This window comes from Talpa occidentalis, unplaced genomic scaffold, assembly GCF_014898055.3.
Source record: "Talpa occidentalis isolate TD23 unplaced genomic scaffold, MPIMG_talOcc4v2.1 talOcc4.17, whole genome shotgun sequence".
Taxonomy (NCBI): domain Eukaryota; kingdom Metazoa; phylum Chordata; class Mammalia; order Eulipotyphla; family Talpidae; genus Talpa; species Talpa occidentalis.
In genome coordinates, this window is record NW_023601754.1 from 34876716 (window position 1) to 34888839 (window position 12124).

A 12124-nucleotide genomic window follows, 5' to 3' on the forward strand; every position below is an offset into this window, starting at 1 on the left:
GCAAAGTGAGGTAATACGGTAACAGTTTAAATGCCTGATCATAGCACGGGAGACAGAAGGCCCTGATTCCAAAGCCGAGATCAACAACTTTTATGTGACCTTGGACAAAAGTCTTGATCACTCTTTTCCTGAGTTGTCTCATTTGGAAAATTGGAATGATAATATTCCCAATGTCCTAAGTTGTTGTGCTGGTAAAATAAGTTCACAGGAAGTATTTAGCAAACTGCTAAATAGTATATGTTAGTATATGTCAGTATATGTTAAATATGTTAGTATATGCTAAATAGTATATGCTAAATAGTATATGTTCGTATGTTATTCCTTAACATATACTAGTCGCTATTATTATTACTCATAATTCTTAATAATGATAAAAAGATGATCTCTTACCTTGCTTGCACTTAGGTGCAGCCCATTAGATTAATTCATCTACCTTCTATGCGAATATGGTTTCTGGTTTTGGACACTGAGTAGGCAGAAGAAGAGATTGGTCAATTTTCCAATAATAAATGAACACAAATCCAAGATTCATGCTCTTGTTTGCTTCAAACACATAGACAGATGGTCTGTTTTGATATAATTGGATTCCAAATTCTGTGCAGTCTTGTAAAGTTTAGTCAGATGAACACCACATTGTAAGTCATGGTACAGAGAGTCAAATATTTGACCATAGTTGAAATGCATGTCTTAGTTCAAACTAAATAACCTTTGGAAGTCAACCACTACTGGACTCAAGGATTTCTTTTACACAAAATTATTGAACTACCTATTCCAGCTAGGTGATCTGCAGTACAACATATTGCTAATACAGCTGGACTCTGTCCTCTGCTCACCCAAAAGAAAGAATTTAAATTTAGACTGCCCAGTTATTTTGTAGGCATCCCATATGGGTAACCTTCTGAACTATATTCTGGGGAACTATATTCTGGGAAACTATATTCCAGGAGCTCAGATCTCCCCTAAACTACTTTCTCAATACATATAGGACAGCCAGGGTAACTTCCAAGTCTTGGAATGAGTGTCTGAATTGCTGCAGTGATAAATGCCAAGACTTTCTATATGTTAGTTTCATGCTTTGTTTAAGTGTCACATAAAAATTTGCATTGTCTTTATCAGGTTTCCATTAAGTAACTCATGATACTAATGGAATAATATTTTAGTAAGAATGATCCAACTATAGGCATCATGGCAATCTCCTTTGTTTCATTCCCTAATGTTCAAATCTAATGGCAATACACCATTCAGAATAGCCAGGGGCCATTATCACAGAGAACACCTTAGCTCAAAGCAGGTTTTCCACTAAGAAACCAATAACTAATTGATTTACACATGACTTGAGGTCTAAACCTTAATTTGCAAGTAACTCTGGGACTTAAATATCCCATGAGGACTATTGACTGGTAGAATCATAAAACAATCATAATAGTGACAATTCATAATAAAGATAGGCCAATCATTAGATTAGTGTTCTTTCTCAATGGAAACTGTGTTATAGTAAGCTTTCAATAACATTCGCTCTGATTAATGTTTGCATTGTGTGCAATTTATTGGTCACTTGCTCAGCAGAATCTTTTAGAGCAAGATTATATACAATGATGTTTCACCAGTAATGTCTCCATAAAACATATCTAGATTACAAATTGGACAATAGAAGACTAATTAACAGTGATCAGCAGATGTGCCTGCTGAGGTGGTTCACCAAGACAAACAAATTTATAACTACTGTCCCTGGAAAATAAATTCATTTGTGACTCCTCACACAGTACCTGGATGAGTATTTAAAGTCTATCCCCAAGGCCCTCTTCCCATATTACAACATCAACACATCAGTCTTCGGAGGTAGATAAAAGGAATCTGATGAGGACCACGTTAACATTTATGTTGAGCTTAAATAAAACATGAAACTAACATCTTGAAAGACTCTGGGAGTTGAGCAAGGCAGCATTCACACCACGCTATTTAAGAATTATTCATGAAGCTTCAGCGCTTCTCAAGATTTTTGTTGCTTATATCTGATTTTACTTAAAGTTCTTCCTTGCAATGATTGTTTTCAGATATTTCATCTACCCAGATAGGAAATGTGCAATAACAGGAAGAAACAGTTTGAGTATCTAATGATATCTAAATGCCTTAATTGCCTGATCATCTTCCTTCCTGATTGTTAAATATCTCTATTTGTTGGGATGGGGAGTGTGTTGATGGGAGGAAAAGAAAAGGTGTACCTTTAGGAAAAATAGATTAAATAGGATGATACTATTTAGAACAACGAGGGCGAATAATCTGGGTTCAGAGTTCAGTAAAGTATGAGTTTTTTTTTTAATTTTTTTTTAGATTTATTTATTTATTTATACAAGCACTGGGTACAGTCAGAAGCGTGGGTGGGTGAGAGAATTCACCAGAACCAGAGCAGGGACCAGAACAGGCAGAAGGACTGAAGTGCACTGCTGAGGGAAGCAGCGGGCGGCAGGAGAGGTCTGCGTGCCATGTGGGACCCTCGCCCGGCGGCCAGGGATCGAACCAGCGCTGCAGAGGCTGCAGGCAGCTTTGCAACTCAGTGCTCAACCGCTGCGCCACTGGGGAGGCCCTAAAGTATGAGTTATTTTATAATGATTTTGCAACAAAGATCTGGCTTTATCTTTGACAGAAGACCCAAAGAACTGACACCTGTTGACCAATGTTTATTAGAGTCCATCCACAAAACTTTCTGCATATTATCTGGAAGAGAAAGCCATCTTTTACTTTGGGATTTTCTTCTCTACAGTCAAAACTTCCTTCATCTCTGGGGAGAAAGTGACCGTTACAGATTGACCAACCTGACACCCATCAAGCTCTAGAAATGGTGCAGGCCCAAATGGTCTCTGAGAATTACAGGTGAAGCAAGCTTTTACTCTCAATAAACAGCATTTCTCTTCCTCCAGGAATTCCCCATAGACTTAATTTACTAAGTCAGAAACAAGGACCCATCAGTGACAAGAGAGGGTTATATCTATTTCTTTAGTGGTTTATAGTTTTCCAAGCACTTCCACATAGATTTTCTCATTTGATAATGATGAACATTTAGCTCCACTGAAAACATATGTTAGACTGGGAAAGGAACTGTGGCAGATGTGACATTTATGAGATTTCACACAGGGCAGAAATTAGCATGAAGAAGCCAAGGCTGTTCAAGTGTGTAAAACTCATAGTCCATAATCAGAGACAGGGTGTTATTCATATTTACATGCAAGCAAAACTGGAAATGCTGATCATGAAACATTCAGCAACATTATTCCTCCTCTTTTTAATGTTGACATGCATTTTTAACTGTGGTAATATCCAAAATAATTTGTGCAAATTTGAAAAGAGAGGAGCTGTGTTTATCCAAACTATGCATTAGTCAATAAAAAGAAGAAAAAAGAACACCAAGCACACAGTGCAAAATAATTTTTCAGTTTTTTTCAGTTTGAAATTTAAGTGTTTGATGGAGGGAGGGAGGATAGAATATAGAAGTTTTTGTGATTAAATGTATTATTGTATTTATATTTCACAATGACACTCAGCTTTCTCCTTATGATACTAAGTTGTCTTTATCATTTTTCATATCTCATTTCTATATCACAGCACTAATGCATTTTATAAAGAAAATAACAACTGTTGTGTTTTTTCAAAACCATAGAAACCACACTTAAAAAGATTTTCTTTTTCAGGAACAAAATGGCAAACATGTGTCTCTGTGTTTTAAATTTATATGCCTTTTACAGTTTTTTTTTTTTTTTGTATAGTGATGTTTATTCTATCAAATAATCTTCAAGGATTTTTTCTGTGAGAATCTGATTTTGAATATTGAAAGACCATTTATTTTTAACTACACATTTTGGTAGAACAAAATATATATTCATAAAATGTGCACAACTCATAAATGGGTAAAGCCAATAAATTTTTGAAAAGGGAATACACTTGTTTAATCACAATGCAGATGAAATTTGAACATTACCAACACCCCAAAAGCTTACTTTTTGTTCCATGCCAGTCATTATGTCCCCAAAATGAAACCACACCTATGCCCTTGTCAACATATGTAAATTGTGCCTGTTTAAATTATATTTATAGATGTATTAACAGAACACGTAGGCATTGTCAATATTTTTCCTGAATGTTGTATTTCTGCTATTCGTTAGCACTATGACATAAAACGTAGTATTGGTTTGATCACCTCATTTTTTTTAAAGATTTTATTTATTTATTTATACAAGCACTGGCACTAGGTCTAGTCAGAAGCACAGGAGGGTGAGAGAATTCACCAGAACCAGAGTGGGAAGCAGAGCAGGCAGGAGGACCGAAGTACACTGCTGAGGGGAGCAGCGGGCGGCAGGAGAGGTCTGCCCACCACGTGGGACCCTCGCCTGGTGGCTGGGAATCTAACCGGTGCTGCAGAGGCTGTGGGCAGCTTCGCAACCCAGCGCTCAACCGCTGTGCCACCCGGGAGGCCCTAGCACCTCATTGTTATGGGATAATTCTAACGCAGGTTTTGAACAATCTGATATGAAACATATTTAGTTGTATGTTTCTATTTCTATCATGTGTATTATACCGTGGGAAGTTTATATATCTGTTGGGTACAAGCTTTGTTTCAATTTTAGTCATTCTGTTAGGAATATAGGGCACCTCTATTTATTGGGAGGTGAGGTATCTGATTACTTTGGCTCTTATATTGAATTGTCTAGTTTTTCCTTATTGAATTAAAGGTATAGATTGTTAAGATAAATTTATAGATAGATTGCTAGGTAGGCAGATGAATAGTCGCATGAATGGATGAGTAGGCAGGTGGGTGGGTAAGTATGTGTGTGTGTATGTACATATATATACATACATGTATGTGTGTGTGTATATATATATACATACACACAGAATAATACTATTTCTGATAATATTCTTTATTCTGAAGTCTATTTACTGATGTGAATATAACAACTTAAATTTTCTTTTAATTAATGCTAATATAGTGTCTTCCAATCATTCATTTTAATGTGTCTATAGTTAAAGTGACATTTTGGTAGGTAGCATATAATTAGCCTTTGCTTTTTTTCCCTTCAATAAAATCTGATAATCTCTATCTTTAACTGGGATATTCAGACCATTTACATTTAAAGTGATTATTTAAATACTGGAATCTACATATACTATCTTATTTGTTTTCTTTAATTAATCTTAATTTTTATTACCAAAGTTATTATTTCCAATGTTTTTGTACTTTTGTGTAGGTAGATTTAATATCTACTATGATTTTTCTTTTACTGAAAATACTTTCTTTAACAATTCCTGGACTGTGGGTCTGAAGTAATGTATATGCGCAATTTATTTTTTAAAAATCCTTTAGTTTTCATTTTTGTAAGATATTAATTATGAGTAAAAGGATGTAGGTTAGTAGATTCTTTCTTTCCCAATAAGTTAGGAATATTGCTATTTTCTAGCATAGATTATCTCCAATAAGAATTCTACCATTTTCATTTTTGTTCTTCTGTACATAATGTACCTTTTTCTCTAGATGATTTTAACATTTTTCCTTTATCAATGGTTTTAAGCAATTTGATTTTTTATATGTTCAGATGTAGTTTATATTTGTTGATTCTGAGGTACATTGATTTGTGATTAGGATTTGTGAGATTTTACTTTTCATTAAGTTTACAAAAAGTTTGGCTATTGTTTCTTCAAATGGTATTTTCTTCTTTCAGAGACACATAAAAGTATATTAGACTACCTAATTTAACCCCCAGTTCATTGATCCTCATTTTTTAATCCCATGTAGAGTATTTTTCTTTTCAAACACTATACATTTAATCCTAAAAAGTTTTATTTGAGTCGAGTTTTGTGTAATTTTACTTATCATGCTGAGTCTTTTTTTCTTCTAGTTTCTTGAACAAAGGAATAAAATTTCTTTTTTACTCTTTTCCTTTTTTGCCTTAATCGATTTTCTATCATGTGTGTTACGCCTTGGGCAGATTCAATTTATTTTACTGTTCATTAATTATTGTATTTTTTCTGTTTCTTAACATGTTTACTGTGTTGACTTTTTTTTTAAGATTTATTTATTTTTATACAAGAGCTGGGGTACAGGCCAGAGGTGCGGGAGGGTGAACGGATTCACCAGAGACAGAGTGGGGAACAGAACAGCAGACGACTGTAATACACTGCTGAGGGGAGCAGCAGGCGCAACAGGAGAGGTCTGCTGAGCCATGAGGGATTTTCGCCAGCTGGCAGGGATCGAACCCGCACTGCAGAGGCTGCAAGACAGCTTCACAGCATGGCGCGCAACCCACTGTGCCACTGGGGAGGCCCTGTGTTGACTTTTTATTGCATGCTTTGTAGACTATCAATTTTGCCTTGCTTAGTGCTAGTTATTTTTGCATGCTTATAAATACCATTGGAAGTGGTGAGCTTACTTACAACATTGTGATCCTCTGAGTTTTGCTCCTAAGTTTGTATTGAGTGAGTTCAGTCACTATTCATTCTAGTGTTATTTTCACTTTGTACTGAGACACAACCCTTTGTTGAACTATGCTTGATGTCCTATAAATTATGAAGTTTTTTCACTTTAGTTGGTGGGAAAAGACTTTATTCCTGGTATCAAGTATTCTCTGGACATCGTTAACTCTGAAAGTTTTTAATGGTTCTATCCCAGTGGCCATTAGTTTCTCCATGTTCCTGCACTACCAGGACTCATCTGAAGACTAGAGTCACCCTCTGCAGATCTCTGGAGTTCTACCTCTTCCTTCTGGACACTCTGCCCTGAAACTCTAGTTGCCTTTGCCATCCCAGTTTCCTAGACCTAGAAGCCTGTCAGGGATTTTCTGAATTCTTCCTCCTCCCACTATGACCTAGAAATTTTCTAGAAGAATCTAGTGTAAATGCAGGCATCACCTTTTCCCATAATAGAATGTTTGCTCATAATAGAATGTTTGCTCAAGCTGTAATTATCTTTTATCCTTCCTTCCCCTCACCTTCTATGTCTATTCATATTTTCAGCCTTCCTGCCTATTCATTTCAACATTTCTCAAGTGCTTCTTTTCTTCCTCCCTCCTTACTGTAAGTCTTCTAGTAGCTCAGATCCTTCCTCTTTCCTGCCTTCACGATAACTCTCCCTTCTAATTTGACTCCCTGATACCCCTCCCAGTATATCTATCTTTTGAAACTATTGCTTTATCTTTTCAAAACTTAATATTAACATTTCTCTCTTATTTCAAAACTCATTACAAATGTACCACTCACAGTGGAAACAATGCCATTTTTCAGGGCAGCAAGCAGTCAGTTTGTGTAGGGCTCTTGTAAGTCAGGGTAACTTTCCTGTGAATGTCTATCTCCAAACCCATAACTCTGTGCATTACCTACAGGAAACTACTCCCAGAATCATAGGGTATTTACATGAACCATTACATGTCTTTTCTGAAAAGCTCTTTGAGTAAAATTCTTTCTTTTTGAGGCCTCTAAGACTTGCTCTGTGAAGACCTTCCTCAACAGACGAACAGTGAACATCCTTTCCCCTGTCCTTCCACGGTTCTTTACATATGGCCTGGAAGAGCACTTGTGCACGCATGCTCTGCTCAGAAATTTCAGTATCCTCCTAAGTCATCTCCAGATCATTTTCTCTATTTTCTCTATTTCATTTTTCTCTATTTTCTCTATTTCATTCTCATGAACAAATAGATAGATCTATGTCATGACTCGGCTATGTACATGACAATTATTCTTAATTGTCTCTTCAAATCCTCCTTCCCTCAAACTTCAGAATTTTATGCAATCTGTTTCCTTTAATTCCCCTGCCTTGGTGCTTTGATTTTTTCCACACGTAAATTTGATCCCATTGTCTATTGCTCCTCACACTCTAGTCTTATGTCACCTGGTCATATTACTGGATACCCAGTCTCTTTAATGGAGAAAACCTCTTGCAATTTCTCAATTTATTTCTTTCCTTTGTTTCTTGTATCCATTGAACTGCCAAATTCTGTTGATTCTATAACAGAAATGTGATTTAATTCTATCAACTTCTCTTCATCTTTACCAGTACTAATCTAGCTTGAATGATCCCTATCTTCTTTCTTATGGTTCAACATTCCAGCATGCCCAAAAGATATTACTTAAGATGGATCTAATAAATTCTCTTTTGCTTAAAACCTAAAAGAAATTTCCCAGGATAAAAATGTAGTTCCCTTGATGTATAAGATACTGTATTAACTTTCTAATCTGATCTCACTTTAACTGCTTCACATTCCCCCCACACCACCAAACTTTCTAATTCCTAATAGCCAACCAAAGACAGCATCTATTCATTCATTACGTCTTGTGCCTGAAAACATATTTCTGCATTTCACTTCAATGGAATGATAGAGTAGATTTTTTGAGAAGGTGAAATTTATACAAAATCTTGAAGTAGTTGATAGGGAAAACCAAATGAATAGCTAAAGAAGAGTGATCTTGACAGAAACAAGCTGGTGCAAAGAATCTAAGGCCAGAATATGTGTGCCATGTTTGAGGAACAGTAAATAAGTTGAACTGGAGTGAGCAGAAGCAAAGTGTAAGAGACAGAAGTCATAAAGTTATATGAAGAAAATGACCACATGTGGCCTTGCAGACTACTGTAAAAATTTTGGCTCTAACCTTGAGTAAACTTGGGAAGAAGCCAGAATTCTGAGAAATAACATGCTCTGCTATATATTATCAAAGGACAAAATTGGCTGTCCCCAAAGAATTTCATACTGCTTTTTACCTTAGTACTTAACACAATGCATTTAACTTCATATTGAAATCACTTATCCTGCCCCAGTGCACATTCTGAAGTTCAAGAATAAGAACTATGTTTAGTTTATCCTTGTTTCATAGAGATAAACTTTTATGCACCCTGAACAGAGCATGCAGTCAGTGAACTCAGAGGTAGACTTACTTACAAAGTATTGTCTGTTCAGTATAGTATATGCCAGAGAAAGATGCTGTTGCATATTAGTTCAACTCAGAATAGAAGCCAAAGGTATTAAATGCAGGTACTGATGACAACAAATGATAACACTGTTGTTTCATTAATTTGTGAATGAATTTAAATAATCATCTTTGGTGGCAAAATCCTAACTTGGCCAATGAAATATACATTTCTACTTTTCCCCTAAAGCCCCTGTAGGTTCTGAATATGATTTGGGATGAGGGGAACAGAAACGGCGGGGGGGGAGGGGTGGGACTTCTAAGCCCACATAAGACCTATCATTATTGTGAGACTTTGTATATATATTACTAATTTTATTTTCTCACAAAAACTCCAAGATTTACGTAATACTATTTTCATCTTATAATGAAAATGCTAATGCATATTAAGAGTTAGGGCTTAAACCCAAAACTATCTTTTTCAGAACTGCAGTATTTTTTGCCTCATTATTTCATTCAGCAGAAGGTCTATATTTTGAGAAATTTATGCATCTGTATTATAGAAACATGTATCTTGACATATATTCATAGACTTAAGCACATCTATGCAGTACTTACATGAAAAAAAAATGCCACCACATTTAGGAAAACTGCCTTATATTTAAAAAGAACGTTTTGTGTCAGGGACAAAGGATGAAATTTTGGCAGATCCAAGGAACCCAAGATTGGTTTAGCAGCTTATTTTCTTCAATCTGGAAATTCTGACTACTTCAGTAAAATCCCATATCAATTTCTCACTTTGGCTTAATGTGCCTCTTAGAATGCTTTGAAAGATACATGGGGCTTTAAATTGCAACCTTGGTTCTTTTTACCTTCTTATAGTAGAAATAAAACTTAGCGATTTTTCTTTCTCCCTGCCTTTCCCTGTTACTGCGTGCTCTTCTATCCAAGGCCACTCTATTCTCACCTGGAGAATAGTTCCTATCACTTCTTCAAATGGATTCGATGAGGGCAATCGTGTAAGATGCACAAGAACAATTCCAATCGTCAGAATATGGATGCTCAGGTAGGTAGACACACAGGTGCAGGCATGCTTACACACACACACACACACACACACATATATGTATATATAATATACATATATATACACATATATATACACACACTTATATACACATATATATGGGACATGCTGTTGTTATGTCTGTGTCCAGGTGCATGTGTATTGGTAGATCTTTTTTAAAATCTCTAACTCTAAGATAAGATAAATTATGATTAGAAGTTCAAGTTCAACTCTGGTATCATCTGAGTAGCATGAACATCTTCAAGTCCTCATACAATATAATGATGTCATCTTTAGAAAGATGCAGTCATGCAATATTGCCAGGCTATAATGATAAATACATAGTGGAGGCTAATACTACTCATTTCATAACAGTAGCTATCTAACAATTAATGACTAATTTTGCCTGTGCTCATATCTAGTATTTCCATGTGCAAACTGCATTAACTTTTACTAAGTTTGAACAGAAAGTAATAGGTTGATATCCATCAGTTTTCATAGTGGAACGCTGTAATAAAGTCATTGTGCAAACAGGATATTAGATTGCATTGATTCATAAATTTTTGCTATAAACTGAAAATCTCACAAAAAATGGCAATGTATTGTAACTTTAAGGAAACTTACTTCTCAACCCTTCCTCTTGGCAGTCAACATTTCTTTCCAATTTCCTGTGATTTACACCTCTGTCCATTGTGATGGGAAGGCATGCCAATAGGTGGGCAGAGGTGGGCCAGGCATCGATCTCTGTGACATGCTATTAGCCATCTTCTTTCACTTAATACTATCTGACGAGTCTTGACCAGTGCAATTTTCCCACTGAAGACACTGTGTTTAATGGAATGATGACTCCCCCTGCTCTCATGTCATGTCAGAATTGTCTCCTCTTAACTCTATTTTAGGCCATTTTAACTAATTTTAGTTGTTTTTTAATTCCTGTAGGAAGTGAAAAGCAAAACATTTCCACTACCCTGAGTAAAATTTGTCAGTTATTCTTTTGGAAAGCTTAAAGTGCTAACTAAACCATTTGTATGTTTAGAGTCCTCTAATTTTGGGATAATTGGGAACTTTCTTTGTTGTTGTTTGTAACAGAATTATGGATTCTTGACTATAAATAAATCATTCTAGTTTGGTCAATGAAAAATAATTTTTTTAAATCTCTTTATTTTTCATCTAAATCACCAAAAGGCAGGGATAAGACAGCTGCAATGACCCAGAATCAACTTTTTTTTTTTAACAGAAGAAGCTGAAACTTTTTGTTTATCATTGATTTTTTTTTACTTATTAAATGATGTTTCAGTCATAAAATAAAACATCTATTTGAATCAGACACCAACATTTCTCTAATCAGCTACTCTGTCATTTCCTTAGTACTTTAATATAGACAGTTATTAGGGAAATAGGAGAGTAAATATTATCAAAAATATATCCTGCTGAGAAATAAACATAGAAGTCAGAGCATTAATAGATATTGAATAGATGTTTTTCCCCTTTATTTTTCTCCTTCCCTCTTTTTCATTCTAGGTGATATGACTTGTCAAATAACAAAGCTAAATATTTCAGTAATGTGTTAGATATGTTTTATTCCAGGAAAAGTAATGTCTTTTATTCCAAGTCTGGGGAACACAGTAGTAGAAAGCTGTTCCTGTGGATTTGGGCAAAAGGCAGTTGTATAGAGTATTAGAAGGGTAGTTATAAAAGCCAGGTATGATAAGCCAATAGAATCAGGGATTGATTCAATTAGAAGAAAAGAAGGTCTTATTTTCCAAGGTAAAGTAAGTTAACTAAAGCTGAGTTAGAGGACTGTAATTGCTGAATGTTATATTTTTTGGCAGGTATTTCTTGTGAGTGCAGGATAATATAGGTTTAGATTTGTAACATGGACTGGGTCACAGAAATGGCCTCCATTTTACGGGTGTTCATAGGAACAGAGGTTATCAGAGTGCACTGTATCTTTCAATGTCTACAACAGCATCAGAGGTATTTGTTAGCCTTACTCTACACATGAGAGAAAGTTAGAAAAAAGTTTAAATAACTTAGCAATATTATACACCTAAAAAATATTTTAACTTTTGCTAGAATTTGGTTCCGGGGTACTGAAAGCAATTGCTAGAATTTGGCTCACCATTTTCCAGCACCTTTCATTGGTATTGCCTGAAAGAGCTCATTTGCAAA

The 12124-nt window shown here is 35.4% G+C and overlaps 1 long non-coding RNA gene across 2 annotated transcripts in view; it reads right to left on the reverse strand.

The window, feature by feature from the left end:
• Window positions 1-430: 430 nt before the first annotated feature.
• Window positions 431-12124, reverse strand: part of LOC119250407 (uncharacterized) — a 760618-nt gene continuing 748924 nt past the window's right edge. For both annotated transcript variants that reach the window (XR_008552486.1, XR_008552485.1), the window contains one exon: window positions 431-466. This is a non-coding gene — a long non-coding RNA (uncharacterized LOC119250407). The remainder of the gene's footprint in view (window positions 467-12124) is intronic.